The sequence below is a fragment of the Suncus etruscus genome, chromosome 17 (assembly GCF_024139225.1).
Source record: "Suncus etruscus isolate mSunEtr1 chromosome 17, mSunEtr1.pri.cur, whole genome shotgun sequence".
NCBI lineage: Eukaryota > Metazoa > Chordata > Mammalia > Eulipotyphla > Soricidae > Suncus > Suncus etruscus.
In genome coordinates, this window is record NC_064864.1 from 57440766 (window position 1) to 57453719 (window position 12954).

The following is a 12954-nucleotide window of genomic DNA, read 5'->3' on the forward strand; positions in this document are numbered from 1 at the left end:
GAATGCCCCTTGGTCCAACATCTATGGAGAAAAGTCTGGAGAGTGCTCAAAGAACTCAGAATTGAGCTGCCATTTGACCCAGCAATTGCTCTCCTAGGCATATATCCCCAAGATGGAAGGACATTCATTCCAAAATACGTATGCACCCCACTATTTATTGCAGCACTCAGTATAATAGCCAAATCTTGGAACCAACCTCGATGTCCAACAACAGATGAATGGATCATTAAGATGTGGTACATATATACAATGGAATATTACATGGCAGTTAGAAATGATACAATCACAGACTTTGCAGCAACGTGGATGGACCTAGATAATGTTATGTTAAACGAAGTAAGTCAGAAGACAAAAGAAAAACACAGAATGGTAGCACTATTCTGAAACACCTAGAACACATAAAAAACAAAAAAAGGACATTGAAGAAGCATAACTGCTAGAACCACAAAGAAAGACTTCATAAACTCCAGTCCCTGATCTGCACAGCCACCAAGATCTCTAGAAACAGGTCTGATTTTACCATCCAAGATAAAGTAGAAGTCTTCCACATACCACGAAAGCAGCAAGAGGAGAATAAATGACCTATTTTTTTGACGTCTTTATTTTGGTGTGGAGATTATGGTTGATGTCTCTAATATTATTTTATTTTATTTTGTTTTGTCTTTCTCTTTCTTTTTGCACTTGAGTATGATTTGATTTCAGAACCGAGATTATTGTGTGGTGCCTGTCTTTATTGCTGTGGTGCTTATCGGTTATTTAATTCGATATTTTTTTTTTGTGTATTGTTGTGGTATTGTAATTACTTTTTTCACATCCTCTCTCAAACTGAGGTTGGAAGCCTCTAGACAGGACTCTGCCTATTTTCAGTATATTTGATTTTTGATTGAGAAGAGGACATATTAGGTGATGGGTATTCCCCTGATTCAATGTGAATATGTACCCAAAATACTACAGTGAAAGATATGTAAGCCATTATGGAAAAAAAATTGTGTTTTTAATCAGAAACTTTCTTTGACTTACATGTATTATTATTATATCAATTATATTATATGTTATGTTATGTCACTATATTATGTTATATTAGTTTACCTCATTATGTTAATCAATTTTGTCCTTTAAATGAATTCTTACTTTAAAAAAAAACAAAAACAAAAACAAAAAAAAAACAACTTTAGTTTGCCCTGAAGAAAAAAAAATAAATAAAAGATAAAATAAGGCCTCCCAATTCTTACCACAGGCTGTGTTCTTTACACTGGCTGTATAGAAAGAGGAGGTACAGTAAAGGCACCCCATATACACCTCAACACAGGCCCCTTGCCGGGTATGTATTGTGAATTGGGGGACAAAAAAAGAAAAGAATATCGGAGGCATCACTTTTCCCAATTTTATATTGTATTACAAAGCAATAGTCATTAAAACAGCATTGGAATAAAACGGTATTGAAATATAGACAGACCTCTGGATCAGTGAAATAGACTTGAGTATTCAGAGAATCTTCACTAGATATACAATCAATTAATTTTTGATAAAAGGGCAAGAAATGCAAAATGGAGCAAGGAAAGTCTCTTCAACAAGCAGTGTTGGGACAACTCGTCAGCCACATGCAAAAAAACAAACTCAGACCTCCATCTAACACTATGTATGATGTCAAATCCAAATGGATTAAAGACCTGGATATCAGACCCAAAACCATAAGGTATATAGAACAACATGTAGGTAAAACACTCCATGACATTTAGACTAAAGGAGGAAATAACACTCTCCAAACAAGTGGAAGAGGAGGTAAACAGCTGGGACTATTTTAAGCTGAGATGTTTCTGCACCTCAAAGGAAATATTGATGAGAATGCAATGGCCACCCACAGAATGGGAGAAACTATTCACCCCAAACCCATTTGATAGAGGCTAATATCTAAGATATACAATGTACTGATAGAACTTAACAAGAAAAATATATCTAACCCTACCAAAAAAATGGAGAGAAAAAATGAACAAACACTTCCTCAAAGAAAAGATACTAATGGCCAAAAGACACATGAAAATATGCTCCACATCACTAATCATCAGGGAGATGCAAATCAAAACAACAACAACAATGTGGTATCATCTCATGACAAAAAGACTGGCACCCATCACAAAGAATAAAAACAATCAGTGCTAGTGGGGATGTGGGGAGAAAGGAACTCCAATTCACTGCTGGTGGGAATGCTGTCTAGTCCAGCCTTTATGAAAAACAATATGGAGATTTCTTAATAAAGGGATGTAACCTAGAAACACAAAACACAATACAAATATAACTTCTGTACACCTATATTCATTGCAAATCTATTTACAATAGCCAGAATCTGGAAATAACCCAGATGCCCTTCAACAGATGAATGGCTAAAGAAACTGTGGTATATATATATATATATATATATATATATATATATTTATATTTATATATATACACACACAATGGAATATTATGCAGCTGTCAGAAGAGATGAAGTCATAAAATTTTTCTATATATGGATGTACATGGAAACTATTATGCTGTGTGAAATAAGTCAGAGGAAGAGAGATAGACACAGAATAGGCTCACTCACTTATGAGTTTTAAGAAAAATAAAAGACATTATTGTAAAAATACCCAGAGACAAAAAGATGAGGGCTGGAAGAACTTGCCCATGAGATGACAATGGTATGACAACTATCATGACAATGGTAATAACTGAAAGAAGTAGAATGTCTGTTTTGAATACAGGCAGGAGTTTGGGGGAGGAGGGCTATGGGGAGCTTTGGTGGTGGAAATGTTACATTGGTCAAGAGAGTCTTCTATTTATGACTGAAACCCAACTACAAACATGTTTATAATCATGGTGCTTAAATAAAGATATTATTATATTACAAATTAATGTAATATTTGTATTTGTTATAAAATTATTTTTAAGTTGTACCATATTACCATTTAATATCTCTAATCACAACCAAATGTATAGTTTCTTCATGTGACTTTATAATTGACCCCTTTAACCTATTTTACTCATAATAGTCCCAAGATGTAGATGTTAGATGTTCTCATTACAAAAAAGAAAAGGCAATTATGTGGACCAGATGGTTGCAATGGTATCTATTTTGTAATATGTGTGTGAATAAAATCAACTCTTTGAGTAACTTGAACTTACACAGTAGCATTTCAATTATATCTCAGTAACGTAGAAAATTGAATAGGTTGACCTAAACAAAAGGAAGTTATTTTGAATATAAATAATGCTACGGTTGGAAAACATTACACTAGAGTAAGTATAAATTCATCCTTAGTCTGTGCCACTGGACACCCAGAAATTAAGTTGTCTATCTCCAAATGCAATTATTTTGATTCCAATAATAGAAATTCACTCTATATAGCACCATCAGAAGTAATATAGGCAAAATGTATGCAGGTAGGGACCCGAAGAAGAAGAAAGTACACATCAAATTCAAAATAATAAGTTGGAAAGATCTAAACATCATTTAGTATTATTGAAGATAAAGTACTTCCTCACACAATGTGTACAAATATCATACCAAGAAGAAGAAAATGCTTAGCTGTTAAATATGCAAATTAAAAGAATATTAAACTTGTTTGATAACAGCTGGAGAGATAGTACAGAGTTAAAGTGCTTTTCTTGTATATAGTGGTTCAATCCCCAGAACCACATATGGTCCCTCAAGAACTGCAAGGAGTGATCCTTGAGCACAGAACCAAAAGTAAGCTCTGAATAGGGCTTGTGTGGTTCAATAGCCAAAATAACAACAACAATAACAAAACACAATAACACATCAACAACAATAATAATATCACCCTGGTCTAAGCTTGGTTTCAATTTATTTCCTATTCAGTCATTATTAAAATTAACTAATTGAGCTAGGCATTGCTCTGAACATTTACTTTTATTCTGGTATTAAACTCTTAAACTTATTCCATAGATATGCAGAGTAAACTGAGGTTCAGAGTTTTGGTGTTTTGCAAGAATTTTTAATTATTACTTTAATTATTTATTTGTAGTGAAAAAGTGGGGAAAAATCAGGATAGAACTCAGCCAGACCTTCTACCTCCCTCTCAAATAATCTTTATATAAATCTTTATACAAATTTCCAGAAGATGATTATAATTTTTAGTTGAAAGCTTTTAAAGTTTAAAGTTTTAAAGGCCAAGATTTGAAAATGGTACAATGAAATTAATTTTCTCTTCCCACCTTTCCCCAGTGAACCAATGAGTCATTAGAGTATGGGTGGACAGGATGTCATCCTAGACCTTCAAGGTCACCTTTACAGCTTCTGGCTCTCCGTGTATCTAACTAATCTGTAAAGAGGAGTATTTCATCATCTGGAAGAACTCTCTCATTTTGTTTAGATGAGGATCATTGAGATAATGTCCAGAAATGTCCTTTGCAAATTTGGGTAAGGTGTACATAACTGTCAGAGTAGGGTATTGCCCTCAAATGCTTTTAGAGGGATAAATGTGTTTGCTTCCATAGTGCAACTAGGGATATATCAGTGAGTCAAACCTGCCTGGTAGCTATTTACTAGGAAATGTGAGAAAAGCCTCACAGTTACAATAGCTAGGATAGGCAGCTAGGCTCAAAGAAGTGTCTTAAACTTGGAGTCTCCTTGTGAAAAGACCACATTATGGTTAAGACATCTGTGCATAGAGAACAGCTTTGTAGAAACCTCGTTTCTTGAACTCTGGGCATCTTTTATTTTTATTTTTGTAAAGTTCATTGGCCCCTATTAATATATCATATTTCTCAGTGCTTTGGTTCTTTGAAGATCAAAGTTTTAAAAATTATGAGGTAAAGAAGGACGACAAATTCTGACATGTGTCAGAATTGGCATAAGTTTTATTGACTTATTAAAATGGTCAATGTCCATTAAAAAGATTCAAACAGTGCCAACAAATATAAAAGGCTATGAATCTCTTCAAATCCCAACACCCAGAACTAATCATGAGCATCATGGTATATGTATCTTCATTTTGTATAAACAGAGGCATGTGAAGTGAGTGAGAATATAAGGAGGATGTTGTATAGGATGGATAGATGAGAACAGTAATGGAACAAACAGTTGCTATGTAACTCGTTTGACCCTGTTCACCATGGAATTTAGCATGATATTAAGTACCAGTTAACAATATAATATCAGAATGACTCCCATTTAGATACATTAAAGCATCTTTTATTAATACAACTGTTGACAAAACTGTTAAGAAGCTCCAACTTCCCCCCCACCCACAAAGAATAGGCATATTGATGGAGAGAAAACTTGAAAGTCTTGTGAAATTTCTTATTTGCTGCAAAAAGTTCATTTACATATCTATGGAAAAAGTGGCTTTGCATTGTTATAAGTTATCTTTGGTTTACTGTTGTAAAGTTTGCTCAGAGGCCATGAAAGGTTAGAATCAGATAATCCTGAGGTTATGAGTACAACAATGAATAACTTCCCCTTGGAATCACCAAATAATCTATTTAAGTATTCAAAATTTCTCTAGACCTAGATGCTCTTTTGTCAAGCTCAGGGCTCTTTTCTTTATTCATGCTGTGTTATTTGGAGATTTGTATTTCTTAACTTTTTCCAGAGTTTTTTTCAGCCCTGCAGGTACCACTTCAAGAGTTAGAAAAAGCTAAAAGATACCTTATACACTATATGTTTTATTCTAAAAAATCACATGCTTTATTCAAAGTGGTGAAAAATTTTAAAGTATGTCAAGAAAATATAATAATGGTTTCCGTGTTTCTCCCATGATCCCTGTCATGTTTTAATAGTTACATGTCCGTATTGGAATACCTAAATAGGGAGTTGGGATATGAGAGCTTACATAAAAACAAACATCCTATTTATATCTACACCCTGTTTTTCTCAATTAAAAAATACTTTGTGGTAGCTCAGATATAAATAGGGTTTAATGCATTCTTGTCAACAGTGCAAGACTTGCCATGAGATGAAGACCACGCTCCCAACCTCTAATGACTGGAAATGACAGGGAAAGAAAAAGCAGAGAGTGGTGTAAAAAGAGAGGGGATGGAGGAGAAAGGAAAAAGAGGAAAGGTTTCATCATTTAAATTGGGTCCTGGTGGTAATGTGATTAAATATCTTTGCCCTACTAAAAGAATAACAGCAGCTCACAAACCTGATGGAGAGTTTTCTATAATGTCAGGGTGTGAGCAGGGAATGACATGTATTTGGAAATAATAATTATTAGAAAATATTTATTTCTTTTTTTTTTTTTTTTTTGGTTTTTGGGCCACACCCTGTGACGCTCAGGGGTTACTCCTGGCTATGCGCTCAGAAGTTGCTCCTGGCTTCTTGGGGGACCATATGGGACGCCGGGGGATCGAACCGCGGTCCGTCCTAGGCTAGCGCAGGCAAGGCAGGCACCTTACCTCCAGCCGCCACCAGCCCGGCCCCCAGAAAATATTTATTTCTTTATTACTACAAAAATAAAATAAGTTTCAAAGAAATTGATATATTTCTTGATGGTAAATGGAGCTTTTCCACCCACCTTCTAAGAAATATTGAAAATGTAATACAGTTAATTAAGAAATGCCAGTTGCATAGAACAAATGAGACTTTCATATTCTATTGATAGCACCCCCCTCATAATTAAAAAATATAGAACTGGAAGTTGTTAGTGTGTTAAAAATTAATGAGCAGAAAGAAACTTCCTCATTACTAATAGAAATTTATGTTTTCTGAAGCCAGGAAAAAAAAGTCCTACTACAAAAACAAGTGTTTGAGAGTAAAACTGGTAAAGATAAAGAGGGTAAAGGAAAAAAAAAACCTAATAAGGCCTTTTATGTGAGACTCTTCATATTCAGTAGTGAGGCAAACCCTTAAGAATTATTATCTTACTAATCTGTAGGATGGCAAACCAGAAACTGAAAGAAAGAGGCAGAAGCCAAAGACATGTGCATTGATTCTTTCCACCTGCCTCAGGCCTCAGAGTCAACATTTTTGAAAACAATTTATTTTACATTTTTCGTTGTTCATTTCTTTCCAAAAGAATCTTTTTTTAAACCAATCAATGCATGTTTTATTGATCATTGATTATGTGCCAGTAACTCTCATGGCTAGAACTTCAGTTGGGGTTAACACCTTCAAGGCAGGCACAATGTTGGAGATAACGGAAATCCAGAAATAACAGACTAAAGCCAACTTGTGCAGAAAGCTAACTGTGAGCTAAGGTTTTGCTTTTCTCAAAAATTTTGGAAGTTTTCACCTAAAAGGAATTCAAATACATACAAATGTGCAGGTGGCAAGTATGAAGATTATTTAAAAAATAATAAATGCTCCCTCATCATGCACTTCCTTGGGTCCCCAGAAGAGGCCTAATAGAGGCAGGAAGGTGACTGAGAAAGGAAACAGATAATTATGGTCATGGTAGATTTGCTGATGGTGTTGGTCATGTGAATGGAAAAGTCAGACCTAGATGAAGATATGCCTGGCTTCCCTTTTCTCACCATTAAATGACTAAAGGAAATTGATCTTATTAAGCATAACTTTTTATTAATTCTCTCCCTCTTCCTCAGGAAATTGATATTGCGATGATTACCATTTTGGAAACAAACAAACGAAAAAAAAACCCTCATATTTAAGCAGGTTGCCAAACAGTGATAGTTGGTAGGATTTAGGGAAAGCATGGGCTTTCACTCAACCACACACACTTAGTGCCATTTCCCCGTGGCCAAGATGGGAAACCTGGCACCACAGGACCTGGGTGACTGGTGACTGTAGAAGAGCAGGTTGTAGAGGTTGTTAGAGGATTTGGGATGTAAGGAAGCAGCAGTATTTGTGGCTGTTTCTGTGCAGATCAACCCAGCTGAATTCTTCTGTAATATTGTGACCAACACATCATTCCCTTTTCTAATCTGAATGCTCAGCTATCATTTGGTGGCCGTGAGAGGCTGTTTTTTACTTTCTATTTCTGAGTAGTTTGGCAAGGGTTTGATAGGTTCGACCTGTGATGAGGATTAGATACTGCAGAGAGGAGTGTGCCTCCAGCATAGCAGGATCTCTAAGTTTGAATGATCTTGAAGGAGGAAAACACAGCTGACGAGAGCATGAGCCAGAGGGTCCATCACTTAGAAGATGAAGGAAGGCATTGGGGATGGGGGATAATTTTAGTAGCAGACATAGAACAAGAGGAAGAACATTTCCTGGAATCTTCCCACACATTGGCTGGACACACATTTTGATTCCTTGCAGAGCTTTAGAGTTATGTTTAGTAATTGTCATTTTTGCTCTTTATTTTCCTTTTCTTCAGAAAAAGCAAAGATATCTCATGATTTCTGCAGCAGCATTTCCCTTCTGTTACTCTGGGTATAGAGAACACTGTTAGTCCCTGGAGATGAACTGCTTTTTACTAGCAAAGTTTCTTTCTTTCTCTCCCCCCACTTTCCCCTGTGTCCATTGCAGATATTGAGAAAATAAAGCTGAGCTCATCATCTGATCTTTTTCTTCTGTAGAGCAAGCAATAGACAACATTTATTTCTCAGAATTGTAGAAAGTCCTGATACAGCAAAAATGTTTGCTGCATAATTAATTTCCAGTACATCAGGTGATGAGTGAAACTTGGCTATTGTTGCAAGTGATTTTTTGTTTGTTTGTTTGATTGATTTTCCCCCCTCAAACATAAAGTAGAAACAATTGTTCAATTTTTAAAATGGGTCTTATATGATTTTAGTGAACAAAATCCAATAAACAGCACTATTATGTTATCCGGAGGGAAACATTTCTACTTAACAGTGAGTCTTAAGCATTAAATTATTTTCAAGGTAGTTTCAGGTAGGTGAGAAATGTCTAACCAATTTTTGAGGATGAGATTGTTTTATTAATTTTTTTAAAGAAAGTGGGGCAATTTACCATTTTAGAGAAAGTGGTTCTTACAGATAATACATTAAAACAAATTTCAGTGTTTAGAACATAGCAATATAAGAACTGAAAAGAAAACCAAAATAAAAATGAAAACCCACAACACAACACAACAAGCAAAATTCCAACCAAAATGCAGCATGCCTCTAGGTGATAACTTTTTCTAGGTGATAACTTTTTCCTTTTACCTAGAAGACAGGGATTTTAAATAAAAAACACTTGCACAGTAAGAGAAAATATTGGGAAATTTTTAATTGTATTGATTGTTGTATTGATTTTTGTATTTTTACAATACGTAGGCCAACCAATCCAGATTAACTAAAATAAAGATAAAGGAGAACTTTTCTGGAGTTTTTGGGTTCTCTTTTCATTCATGTAAGTTGGTATTTGGTTAAAATATGCCTTATGCCTCTTTGAGATATACCAAGTTGATTGACGGAAAACTTGCCAATGGTCAGATTTATTCCTATCCCAAAAGTGGAGATGCATTTTCCTCCTCATGTTTCTTGTCATCCATAGATAGTTTAGGTTCTGGTGTTTGTGTCTACAAAAGTCTTTCATTTCACGGCTTACATCCAGAACTTCTTAACTTTTAAGGATTCACGTATATTTTATGTGAACGTAAGCCTTGTAATTTATTATTTCTATCTGGGATGGCTAAAATATAATAAAAAACCCCAAATTAACCAATTACCCAGGATTGACCCCATTATATCTTTGTAGGATGCTAAGATTCAATCCTTCTGGCTCGCTATTTTTCTCCTTATACATATCATATTTATTAATATTTAATTTTGTTAAAGATTTTAAATTAGTTTTCCAGTGATTTATAGTTACAGCATAGCATCAATCAAGCTAATGATTACAGACTTACTTAAAACCTGATTTTTATGGAGATCCATGCTTTAGGCAAGCTCCAAAGTTACAACATAGTAAATCATTCAATGAATTTACAGTGATGGTGGAAGGCCATGTTACCAGTTTTTAAGTTGAAGCACATTTGGTGGCAAGTGAAAGAATCATAATCTTTCACCTATTGTCATATGTCCACAATTTAATGTCATAGTTACTGATACTGCACAATCAAGATTCAAGGATTACAGGATTCTAGATAGTGCTATGCAGAACAGCGGACAAACTCTGGCTTTAGAGTCTGACGGTCATGACTTTAAGCCTGGATTTCCACTGTAATTTTCCTGTAGGAGCTTAACATAGTGAAAAAAAAATCTCCTATGCTCTGTTGTCACTGTGCAGTGGAGGTGAGAAGCATGCTTTGTTAAGGTTATTTGATAAGAGAAAATAAATTTCTGGAGTAGAGGAGAGAACTAGGAGAGCTCACAGAGGCAGAGAATTCTCCATCCTCTTTCTGAACATGTGAATTGGGAATGGAGAACACAGAACAAGAGCACACCCTCCTACACACGTTTGTTTTGTGATTTAACTTTTCAAAATTCACATGATTTTACTTTGATGATGTTAGAGGAATGATCCTTTAAGCTGAAGCTTTCAGCAAAAATATGAGGGAGGTAGGAAAGGCCATTTTCACAAAGAGGAGAAACACAATTAGACAAAAGGGACAGCCTGGAGGAAAATGTGATGACTCCATTAAGTAGCTGCAGAGCTCCCAGCTTTGTGACTATATCATCTGCAAATGGAAAAAGGCATAATGACAACAAAAATACCTTGGGTGAGGGAACAAACAAAAATGCTGTAAGTCTTTGGAGTTGAAAATTGGGACATTTGTCAAACTATTATTTTTCTTGCAAGTTTTTTCAACCTTCAGAGGGAAAAATACTCTATATCCTTTTAAGCAGAAAGGTAGAAAAGTATTTCCAATAATTTTAATGTAAAACAGCATTAACTCTAATACAGGAAAGAACAACATATTATGTGTTTAGGTAGACATACTATTTTCCTTGGAATTGGGCTTCGGTATTCATCACAGAAAATAAAATCCAGCAACATGTTAAGAGGAAAATCACCACGACTCAATTTTGCACAAAATTACTTATTTAATTTTAGGAAATCAATATAATTTAATTTATCAACAGTGTAATTTTGACCATTTTGATAGATGCTGAATTAAGTTTTTGATAAAAATAAATATGCATTCCTGATACAGAATATATTTTAGCTTTAAACTTACATTTAAAATTTCTAAATAGATTCATAATCACTGAGACCCATTAAAATTAGGAAGAAGAAAGAATATTAATTGTTATAACTTTTATTTACTTTCCCCCAGAGCTGCCAATTTTATTTGAAAAAAGAAGGGAGCAAAGGGGTAGAAGAGAAAAAACGTAATTGGCAAACTGAATTGCTTTAAAGGACAGTAGGCATCTATGCTTTCCCATATATTGATGCTCAAAGGTTACTTCTACTCCACAGAAGTAAAAAAGAAGGATATGAACAGTAATAGGATATGAAATAATCGCTGTAAAAAGAGTGTATGAGAATACGTAAGGAAGTGAGATGCAAAAAAAAAACACTCATGAGGGACGGGAGAGATAGCACAGTAGTAGGGCGTTTGCCTTGCATGCGGCCAACTGGGAGGGACCCGGTTAGATTTTCGGCATCCCATGTGGTCCCCCAGCCTTCCAGGGGCGATTTCTGAGTGCAGAGCCAGGAGTGACCACTGGGCTGGGCCAGGTGTAGCCAATCAATGGATCAATCAATCAATCAATAAAGTTTGGGGGCCGGAGCGATAGTGCAGGGGTGGGCGTTTGCCTGGCACACTGCTGACCCAGGATGGACCTGGGTTGGATCCCTGGAGTCCCCTATAGTCCCCAGAGCCAGGATCGATTTCTGAGCACACAGCCAGGAGTAACCCCTGAGCGAACAACAACAACAACAACAACAGAAACAACAACAACAAAACAAAAAAAAACAAAAAACAAAAACAAAAAACCCCCCAAAAAACCACTCATGAATTGTGTTTAGTGAAATTTAATCATTTTGGGTCTGGGACATAAACCACATTCATTTCACCTACATTTTGAGAATTGATTACTTTCTTGATTCTTGTTTGTTTTAACTATAAGTAACTTATTCAATTCAAATGTAGTTAAATTTTAGAATTCTGTTCCAGTCACTCAACACTCTAAATTTTATTAATCGCTTATCATTTTATTACTTCAAAATTATTGAATAAATTCCAACCATGGAGTAATCAATTTTTAATTAATAAATTAAATCAAAAATATAAAAATTTAATTATTTTAAGAGCTATTGATATTTATATAACTATGTATTATATTTATAACCATATATTAGATATTAAGTGCATCTGTTATGAATAAGGTACATAAATATGTTTCTATATAAATTGATGTGTTTATTACATACAGAAAAATCATGATAAAGTTATATGAAAACATAAGCATATGTAGTTGAGTTTATTAATACATGCAAAGAAGTTATAATTATAACATAATAGAATGTTTAATACATAGTCAAGCAAGTGATATTTTCGAACATTCTTAAATCCTTTATGTGGAATATGAACAGGGACCATGCTCATTTAATATTATGTTCCCTTTATGCCATAACTAGCATAAATAAAAACATATATTTGATGTATGTAAATAAAATGAAGAACTAGAAAACTGGATTAATTGCATGGCCAGCAATGAACTCTTCTGTGACTTCATGACCTTCCTCAGTGCCAGGCAGACATCCTTACTGAAGCTGCCATGGAGATGGATGTTTTGCATTTAGAGCCTGGCATTGAGTAAGAAAAATTTTTAGAATGTTGGCTTTCTAGTATGGAAAGGCCTGCTTGCCCTCTTCACAGAAAGTGGAATCCTTGCAAAGGCTACAAAGACCTCATCTTTGCAGTGCCATTCTACCCTTGATGCTGTGAGGAGAAAGATGAGCATATGGCAAGGCTGAGGGGTGGGCAGTGCCATTCATATGATTCAGTTGGTACCCGTAGGTCTGAAGCCTCTGGTTTAATTGTCTGGAAAATACCATGATTCATCTTTCTTCAGTCAGAATAAAATCTGTGTTTTTCCACGTTTTTCTCAGAGTAGACTAACAAAGGCTGGTGTTGATGTATGCACTGA

General features: G+C 35.0%; 1 non-coding gene across 1 annotated transcript; it reads left to right on the top strand.

Moving 5' to 3' along the window:
- The first annotated feature begins 1215 nt into the window (after positions 1-1215).
- Positions 1216-1348, top strand: LOC125995602 (small nucleolar RNA SNORA51). Its single transcript, XR_007491097.1, has one exon. It is a non-coding gene; the product is annotated as a small nucleolar RNA SNORA51 (small nucleolar RNA).
- Positions 1349-12954: the final 11606 nt, after the last annotated feature.